Genomic DNA, 10,423 nt, shown 5'->3' with positions numbered 1-10,423 from the left:
TTCATACATACATACATACATACATACACACATACATACATACACACATACATACATACATACATACATACATACATACATACATACATACATACATACATACATACATACATACATACATACATACATACACACATACATACATACATACATACATACATACATACATACATACATACATACATACATACATACATACATACATACATACATACATACATACACACACACATACATACATACATACATACATACATACATACATACATACATACATACATACATACATACATACATACATACATACATACATACATACATACATACATACATACATACATACATTGCTTCATAACGAAGGGAAAAAAAGAAGCAAGTAAATGACCCTAGATGTAATTTGAAATTAAAAATTACAGATTAAGATGGCTTCTATGGTTGTACGCAGAGAAACAGATACTCATAGAACGACGCGACAGCACCAGAGGACACGTGTTTCGCCGTGTTTGCGGCTCGTCAGCTCTTGGTAGCTGCGCATCGTTCGGAATTGGCAAACCAGGGGTCGCTCAGCGAGCGATACACCTAAGAGGGTGACTGCAGAGCACTCCTCAATGCCAGAGTGCAAGCCAGTGAACTATAATGAAGGGAAAAAATTATTCACTATATACTATTATTCATTATAATTCACTGGCTTGCATTGTGGCATTGAGGAGCGCTCAGTCACCCTCCCAGGTGTATATCGCTCGCTGAGCGACCCCTGGTTTGCCAATTCCGAACGATGCGCAGCTATACCCAGAGCTGACAAGCCGCAAACACGGCGAAACACGTGTCCTCTGCTGCTGTCGCATCGTTCCATGAGTATCTATATTGCTTCATAAATATATATATTTTTGGTACATTGAATGACTGACGCGTTCCAAAAATATGTGCATGAGGTCCAGACAACTTGACGCTAAACTCAGTAGGCTGGGTAGAAAAAAAAAACAATGGGTTAAATGAAATAACTGATTTGAGTGAACGTGGGTGGTGGTGGTGACGAAGCTGTTTGCCATAGTGTGGGTCACGCCAGTCACGCTCAGGCCGACATAGTCACGACTGCCGTAGGCTGGGTTCGTGTGTCCTGGGTCGACTTCACGGCAGCACGTGCTCATAGTGAATATTCTTGCCCAGCAAGAGGCCCCGAAGAGCCGTAACAAAGCGATCACCGATCGTTCACCCTCTGCAAACTTTTGAAGCCATGGTCCACCACCGCGTATTGTAGCTGCACGTCCACTCCTGGACTCTTCTGGAACTTGGGGAATCATATCCATGGATGCTTTCGTGTCATTAAACTCCAAACCATCGTCATAATCTTCTGGAACATTTTGAGGATATACTATACCTGGAAATATTTGTGGCGATAAACTCAAATAAGCACGTATTTACGAGAATACGAAAGTAACGTGTCCGGCGAGCTATGCGCGCACGTCTGCTAAAGACACACAGTTTTATGCCGCACCGCAGCGCAATGTAGAGGTAGGGTTGCCACCAGGCCGGTATTATACCGGCTGGGTCGGTTATTTGCTCGGTCTGCCGGTTGCCGGTAGGAAGGTGATACCGGCAGCCTTTTGCCGGTATTTGTGGCTCAACACCTTTCATAGGGGTTTTTACGGGGTTTTCCTTTCAACATTCCACTACAGCTTGAATAAATCTGGAGCACAGACCCAACTCCGTAGTCACCAGTCGTTTTTTTAGTTATTCATTATTATTGTCATTGTTGTCTTGAGCGAGTACGCTGGTTCTTTCTTTCTCTCTCTCTCTGTATACTCTCCACCCCTCACCCACTTTCCCTTTCCCGCGAACATTTCCTTCTTTCTGTCTACTCCACCTCCTCTCCCTCTGCCGGTATTTTGCACTCCGAAAGGTGGCAACCCTATGTACAGGGTGTGTGCAGAAAAACGTGACCGGCATTTAGGCACATGGCTTGTTGCCTACCTAACTAACGAACTTCCGGTGGCGCACGATGGCACATTTATGCGTCCGAAATCTGCAGAAAAATTGTGGAAGCCATACTCAGCTTAAAAAATAAACGGAACAACCAAAACGTCGGCTTCCGTGCATCAGAATAGGGCAACATGGTGGACAACAGGGTGTATGTGAAATACCCGGTCACCTATACCCGCCTGCGCCATGTCCCGACTCCAAACTGTTAAAACAGAACTTCACCACATAGCACGCTCCTAGCCAACCATCATTCCGAATAATATCATTCTGTGTCCTGATTTCTTCAAAACAGGGAGGTGGCGCCTATCTGGGACAAGATAATGTGTCCCAGATAGGCGCCTCCTCACGTTTTCAACAAATCGATACACAGAATGATATCATTCGGAATGATGGTTGGCTAGGAGCGTGCTATGTGGTGAAGTTCTGTTTTAACAGTGCAGGTTGCAGCTGCTAACAGTATTGCACGTAACTTTTTATACGCTTCGTTCTTATGCTTCGTTTTTAGGGCGAGGGCAGTACTATTTTTGAAACGTGATGTGGGCAAGCTTGCGCTTGTCCCATGCATCCTACAGTTGGCAATACGTTGGCAATACGTGTGAAATTAATTGAAGAAAAAGAAGCTAAGGACGATGACCTCACTACTATGCTGAGCAGCCGCTTTTCGATCATTCCATAACCATGACGACGTCGAAACAGAAGAAAGGAGGAAAGGAAGGTGAAGATTGATTACGTACAATGATGATGATGTTGGTGATAAAAGAAAGGGAAAGCGCGGGACGTAAGCATTTTCCATGACTTTCGTCCTGGTTCTATTCCCATCCACTCCCTGTGGCCGGCCTTCCATTTGATGCCAATACACCACTCTTAAAACAGAACAGAACTTCATCATATAGCACGGTGAATGCCAACCATTGCACAGAGGGATAGAGTTAACAGCATCACTCTTGATTTGTAGAAAGCACGGGTCGTACACTTTTTTGTGACAGTTGTAATAATAGCATGCATAAGTGTCACAAAAATGCGTACGCCTCCCGTTTTCAGAAAATCATGAGGCACAACGTTGTCATTCGGGATCGTGGTTGGCTAATACCCTGCTATACGGTGAAGGCCAACCATTGCATATGTCGGCACAGTCCCCTTAGAAGTCGGCCCAGGACGCACATTCCCCCATGGCGTCAGTCGTGACGTTGCCCACCTCTGTGAGGCCGACAACGGCGAGGCCTTTCATCACCACCACCAACAACAACAACCATTGCACAGAATGACATCTTTATCGCTCCCGTTTTTAACCAATCAAGCGGCAGAACGATGTCATACGGGATGGCGATTGGCTCAGAGCGTGCTATGTGGTGAAGTTCTGTTTTTAGAATGGTGACACTGAGCTTACCCACGTAACACCGCCCTGGGAACAAAACCGTCATTCAGAACGATATTGTTCTGCCTTCTCACTTGTTCACAGGTACACTTCTTTTGGACACGTCATGCAGACGATCCCATTTTCAACCAATCAGTAGAGAGAACGACGTGTTTCGGAATCATGGTTGTCTACACTCTTAAAAATGAACTTAGCACGCTCCTAGCCAACAATCATCTCGAATGATATCGTTATCTGAACTGATTCGTTGAAAACGGGAGACGTACGCCTTTTTTGTGACAATTATGAACAGAATAAGTGTCACAAAAAAGCCGTACACCTCCCGTTTTCAACTAATCATGGCAGATAACGATATCATTCGAGCTGGCTGGGAGAGCGCTATGCGGTGAAGTTCATTTTTACGAGTGTAGGAGCGCGTGTCATGTGGCCGAGTTCTGTCTTTGACAGCGTATAAATGTCTTCCTGCAATCACTGTCAATGCTGACACGTTGCCATTCACATTCACATTCATCTTACATTCGTAGAGAGAGGCGAAGAATAATTACGTTTTTTACAGATTTTGATTTGCCATGCTGTAATATCTCTAAACCCCCCGGAGCGACATTCGTCGAGAAAAAATTAAAAACATAAAATCGGGCTTTTTTTACGCGATGACGGAGCAGTCTCCGAGTGAAGAAAAAAAGGTGAGTAGCATATGTAGCGTGATGGCAGATTGCGTCTTCCGCGACGTTATAGCGTGGGAGACCGGAAATGAAGTCCGCCCTCTCTCCCCGCTCTCTCTCTCTCTACAGTGGGCTCCTCTCCTTTCTTCTGCAAACGTCAAATTGGAGTCTCAGCGGGACACCAGCCATTGTTGGTGGAGTTCAGCACAGTCATTCGCGATATGCGCCTTTGGTGGTGATCGAGTAGCCAAGTGGCTATATGTAGATTACGTAGGGTGCAACTTCCTGTGTCTTAGGGGAGAAAATAAGTTCTTTTTTTTTTTTTTCGTGTTAGCGCCGCGAAGTAACTGTGGCTATGAGCGGAGTACAGACGTGTACAGATGGAGAGAGGAGAGCAGGAAGGAGTGGGGGAAGAAGGGGTTACACTCTTAAGAAAAAAGGATGTCAAGAGGTGGTGACTTACCACCTATAGGTCAACATAGCGGTTATTAAAGGTTGTAAAAGGGTCGTAAAATGAATTATCATATATCCAAATTGCTACAAAAAGGCGTACGCAACCCTCGCTCACAGAATCATAAGCAGTAAGCCTATCATTCGTCGGTAGCAGGTACACTCTAAAAACAGAACTTCACCGCATAGCACGCTGTGCGCCAACCATTGCCAAGAATGATAGGGTTATCGCTTCTTATTCGAAGCGAGATGGAGGCGTACGCCTTTTTGTGGCAATTTTCATATATCCAAATTGTCACAAAAAGGCGTACACCCACCTCTCTCTTCGAATCAGAAGCGATAACCGTATCATTCGTGTCAGTGGTTGGCGCACAGCATGCTATGCGCGGTGAAGTTCCGTTTTTAGAGTGTAGAACTTTGCAACCTTTAAGGCACAACATATGCGACAACTATTACCTCCTAATAGGTGTAACACCCCCACCTTTTTTTTTCTACGAGTGTACTGTGCCTACATTCGTCTGGATAATCTACCGGAAAACCCAGGGAAAACCTCAGCGAACACAGCCAGTGGTGGGATTCAAACCCACTACCTCCCAGTCTTCAGGGCGACTTTGGCTACCTGGGGAGATTTAGAAGCTCCGACTGGTCCGTGCCAGTTTGAAAATGACTGTTTATGTGTACCCACAAGGTCCACATACCCGATTTTCTTTCTCATCTTGTAACTCTGCGCGAACTGTAGTTGAACTACATGCTTCCAGCATTCACCACATAACGTATACGCTGGAGGCCAATCACTGAACAGGAGCGAAACCGTTGTCAATTCTTATTCGTGGAAACCACCGGACGTTCGCTGTTTTGGTGATGGTAGTGGCGATAGGGCTTGCCGTTGTCGGCCTCACATAGGTGGGCGACGTCCCACTAACGCGCTTGGGGAATGTGCGTCCTAGGCCGACTTCTAGGGGAGCTCTGCCGACATATGTCTGAGAGCCCCCGTCTGAGGAAAATCCAGGAAAAAACCCAGACAGCACAGCTGGAACCGGGATTCGAACCCGGGTACTTCCGAGTCTCGACGTGGGTGTCGTTTTGTGACACTTATAAGTTATAACATACCTTGATAGCCACGTATTCACACGAGCGACATTTCCCAGAATGCTACAGCGGAATATACGAAAAAATATCGTAGCTTTTTGATGTCACGTGATCTCGAGCGTCCTGTCTTCCCGTACACTGCTGACCGCGAGGAATATCCTGCCTCGGACACAGCCACAGGATATTCCGTAGCAGACGACAGGAAAATACGCAAACGGTGTCGTCTGCTAAGTGTCGTCTGCTAAGTGCGCAGTACGCCACTCCCGATATTCCGCACGGTGTGAATACTCAACACAACAAGGGACGGAACCTCGGCTCCGTGAGCAGTGCTTTCGCTTTTTCTTCCACTAGAATCTTCCGTCAGGATGTCGCTCGTGTGAATACAAGGTTAGTGACACAAAAAGGCGCACGCCTCCTCTCTCTTCGAACCAGAAGCGATGATCCTGTCGTTCGTGGCAATGGTTGGCCCAGAGCGTGCTATGCGCTGAAGTTCTGCCACCCATCACTCCAACCATCTGTTTATACAGTGCACATGGGGCTTTACGTCAAGCTTGCGGGCGCCGAAGCTATTACGTTCGTCGACTTCTAATGTAGCTTATGTAAGTGATGTAGTGTACACTCTTAAAAATGAACTTCACCGCATAGCACGCTCCTAGCCAACCATAACCTGGAATGATATTGTTATCTGCACTGATTTGTTGAAAACGGGAGGCGTACGCCTTTTTGTGACAATTATGAACAGCATAAGTGTCACAAAAAAGGCGTACGCCTCCCGTTTTCAACAAATCAGGGCAGATAACGATATCATTCGAGGTTATGGTTGGCTAGGAGCGTGCTATGCGGTGAAGTTCATTTTTAAGAGTATAAGTGTTCTGCACTCTTAAAAATGAACTTCACCGCATAGCACGCTGCTAGCCAGCCATCATCTTGAATGACATCGCTATCTGCCCTGATTTGTTGAAAACGGGAGGCGTACGCCATTTCTGTGACACTTATGCTGTTCATAATTGTCACAGAAAAGGCGTACGCCCCCCGTTTTCAACAAATCAGGGCAGATAACGATATCATTCGAGATAATGGTTGGCTAGGAGCGTGCTATGCGGTGAAGTTCATTTTTAAGAGTGTGTGATGTGCTTCTGTAGCTCGATCACAATTTTTAATACACTCTTAGAAATGAACTTCACCGCATAGTAGGCTCCTAACCAACCATCATCTCGAATGATATTGTTATCTGCCCAGATGACGTTATCATTCGAGATGACGGTTGACTAGAAGCATGCTATGCGGCGAAGATCATTTTAAGAGTGCGTACGTCTGTGCTGTAATGCTGGACTCCGGAAGGACATTTTTCCCATGACCGTTTGTAGCGGTGCTATGCAAAGTTAACGGCAGTTTTTTTTTTCTTTTTCTGTAGACTTAAACGAACTTAATGTTATTAACTTAACTATTAACTAATAAATAAAACTAGGTCAATTAATAATTATTTATTTGTTTGTTTATATACTTACCGTAAGGGCCAATTAATTTGTTTTGATGAAATACAGTTCGTTAATTTAATCGTTAGACGCCGAAGTTAATTCTATGCCTAAAGCCCAGCGGACGTCTCCTACAAGGAGGGTCCTTTGAATTTCTTATTACCATTTGAATTGTTTTATTTGTTATTATTTCTCTTACTTTTAACCGCGGGCTCGCGTCATAATGAAACACGCTGCATCGCACTTACCAAAATTACAAAAACGTGTTCTATAAATTAAAAACGATTAAAAATTAGAAAAATAAAATAGGGTAAGGCGGTCTATGTTGAAGACAGTTGAACTCTTTTGTTAATAGTAGTCTGAATAATAGCCTAAATTATACCATAATTCGTTAACTGAATCCCCAAACCTTTGACAAATGATCCACAAATTACTGTCAGCTGCGTGTATATATTTCGTACGAGCCAAAAATGACAGGCTACATATTTTCATCAACTTACCCCACCCCGTGGGTAAGTTGGGGACATCAACAAATTAATGCCGGGTTGAAATTTTGTCTTTTGTTTGGGCCAGCCGAAATGGCCAGCCACGAGTAGTGCGCATGGAAACACGGGTCAATGACACAGCATCATAACGATGAGGTCATGTTTTATTAGCCGAGGCGTACAAGTGAGCAAATTGGAAGTCAATGCTCGCGAAAGTTACACATGGGACAAAAAAAAAAAAAAAAAAGCCACGCGCAGAATGTCAACACGTTACTTTAAAGCCCAGACTGTGCTCACCCTGATGTCACGGACGAGAAAAAAATATTGCTAAGAAAATGCCACGCGAAAAACCCAAACTGTCCTCAACTTGCCCCCGTCTTCAGGTACACTTTACCCTATAATATAATTATAACCGATCTTGTCCTAACAAAGTCGGCTTGTACGAATGGCCCTTCTTGAGGCAGACGGGCGGACACACGAGAGAAAGGGGGAAAAAAAGTCTGTCTGGTACTCCAGGCTGTGGTTACAGCGAGAACCACTAGAGTAAAGAACAAGTAATACTTGAACAGGTCTGAATGTTACATGTATGCATACCGGACGCTCCCTCGTCGACACTCGAGTGCTCGCCCCCAATTTCTGAGAACATGTCTCTGAGTGTGTGTGTATATTTGTTAATGCCGCACGCTGAGGGCGGCGAAGGTATGCTTCGATCGACCACCCCCTCTATGCCCTCTCGATGTCTGCGTAGGAACACCACATTCCACCCTTCTTGAAAGGAAAGTTCATTGCGTATACCGTAATTGAAGTCACCGTGTTTGGCAGAAGCATTTGAGAGCAGACAGCTTTTCCTGTGAGTGCTTTCCAAGAAAATTGACATATTTCCAGAGTTGTTTGCATTCGATGAACACGATGGTACATAATTAACCGTGCCAAGACTGGCTGGCGCACAGGCAGACAAACACAAAATACAAAGTTTCCAGCGCCCAAAAAAAGCAAGAATGTGCGTAGCGTTTTCACCTCATAATGGAGTTAGGATTGTGTAGGTGTGTGTGTGTGTGTGTGGCATGTCTTTCTTATGGGTTTTCGGGCTTTTTGGCAGGTATTTTGAGGGGGTGTTGAGAGAGAATTTGATATAAAACTGCAGCAAAAGGACGTGGACAAGCGGGTTAGACAGTAAACGACAGATAGACCTGTAGCTACTTTTGAGAGAATTTGTACATATTTTTTGTTAACTGCTTACAATACGCTAGTCAAAGGTTGAACACCTTTTGTGGGTATTAAGTGGGCGGGGAGGGGGTGTACACCGTCTCTGGTTTCTTGCACCCCCCCCCCCCCATTGAAATTGCTGAGATTGCCCAATACAGCTCGACTACCAATGCACATACCCATAAACATGTGTCCATAACCATATACCTTTTATATAGCATTTTAAGGGTGCAGTGTGTATAAATAAATAAATAAATACCCTCCCCACAGCAGAACACTGCACGGGCCGCATTCTATGCTTTATTTTTTATTTGTTCACCAGCCCTCTGCCCCTCCTGACGGCTCCATACCTGGCCGGCGCGCACCAACACCATAGATAGAGAAAGCCTGCTGACTCAATGACGTGCGTAACAACTGAGAATCAGCCAATCAGGATCGTGTTCTCAACGGCGGTAGCCAATCACGAACGCGCTTTCAGCGGTAGTAGCCATGGAGACGAATCACTGTCGTCTGCGAGTATAGTGATTGAACGTCCTCGCGTACTCTAAATGGAAATCTTTAAAATAAAGCGCAAAACAGTTCCATATGTTTCTCTAAGACCGATTTTCTGGAAAGCGTGTTGCACTTTTTGTCTACAGATTCAGGTCTACGGGTTTTAAGTTAGCTGCAATCATTTTGCGAGTTGTTGAATTCGCAGAACGGCGACACGCAGTAGCAGACGATTTATGACTTTATATGTCCACGTAGCGAAGGAGAGAGAGGAGGCAACAAGCAGGCCTTTTGTATCTAGGTACACTCTTAAAAATGAACTTCACCGCATAGCACGCCCGTAGCCAACCATAATCTCGAATGATATCATTATCTGCCCTGATTTGTTGAAAACGGGAGGCGTACGCCTTTTTTGTGACACTTATGCTATAATTGTCACAAAAAAGGCGTACGCCTCCCGTTTTCAACAAATCAGTGCAGATAACGGTATCATGTGAGGTGATGGTTGGCTAGGAGGGTGCTATGCGGTGAAGTAGTTCATTTGTGAGCGTGTAGCTGCTGTAGGCGGGCAGCAAAGGTTGACCTTACCCGGACCAGGCTGGGCTCGGGCCTTCGTTTGAGCCCCAGTTCTTGCAGTGCTCTACCCTCCCCCCTCTCTCCCGCTGCGCCCCCTTGGAGCTCTGTACACCCCTGAAGTTAATTTCTGAGGACACTGCTGGGTTCAATAATTATTCGTACTTTGTCGTGACGGGCAATAAAGGTAATTGGAATCGATAGGGGTAGTAAATGTTGCAAAGAAAATTCGGGGTGCAGTTACATTGTAACAGTGCTACAGAGGAAAAGAAATTGGGGTGTTTGCAAGCATTTGGGGAGGGGGGGGAGGTTCTGGATAAATCTCTGATGTGGTGTACCGTGTGTCGAGATTTCGGCGCACGTTTAAAAAACCCACAGGTGGGCAAAACTAATTCACAGACCCGACCACTGTGACGTCACTCATATAGTCACACTGCGACGTAACGTCCCGAATTATTGCTTTATGGAGTTGCAGGCCCTCGAACTTTCAACTGCAGTTCTCTCTCCCTCTCCCTCTCTCTCTCTTTGTAGGTCTCTGTGGACCGGTTCGTTACGTATCATATCCTGCTTATACCACAGTTGCGGGTTCGAACCGGGCCGAAGACACCGTCAACTGCGAGGGACGCGGTACGCCATGGT

The sequence above is a fragment of the Ornithodoros turicata genome, chromosome 9 (assembly GCF_037126465.1).
Source record: "Ornithodoros turicata isolate Travis chromosome 9, ASM3712646v1, whole genome shotgun sequence".
In the NCBI taxonomy this organism is placed as follows: Eukaryota; Metazoa; Arthropoda; class Arachnida; order Ixodida; family Argasidae; genus Ornithodoros; species Ornithodoros turicata.
This window is presented reverse-complemented; position numbering follows the sequence as displayed.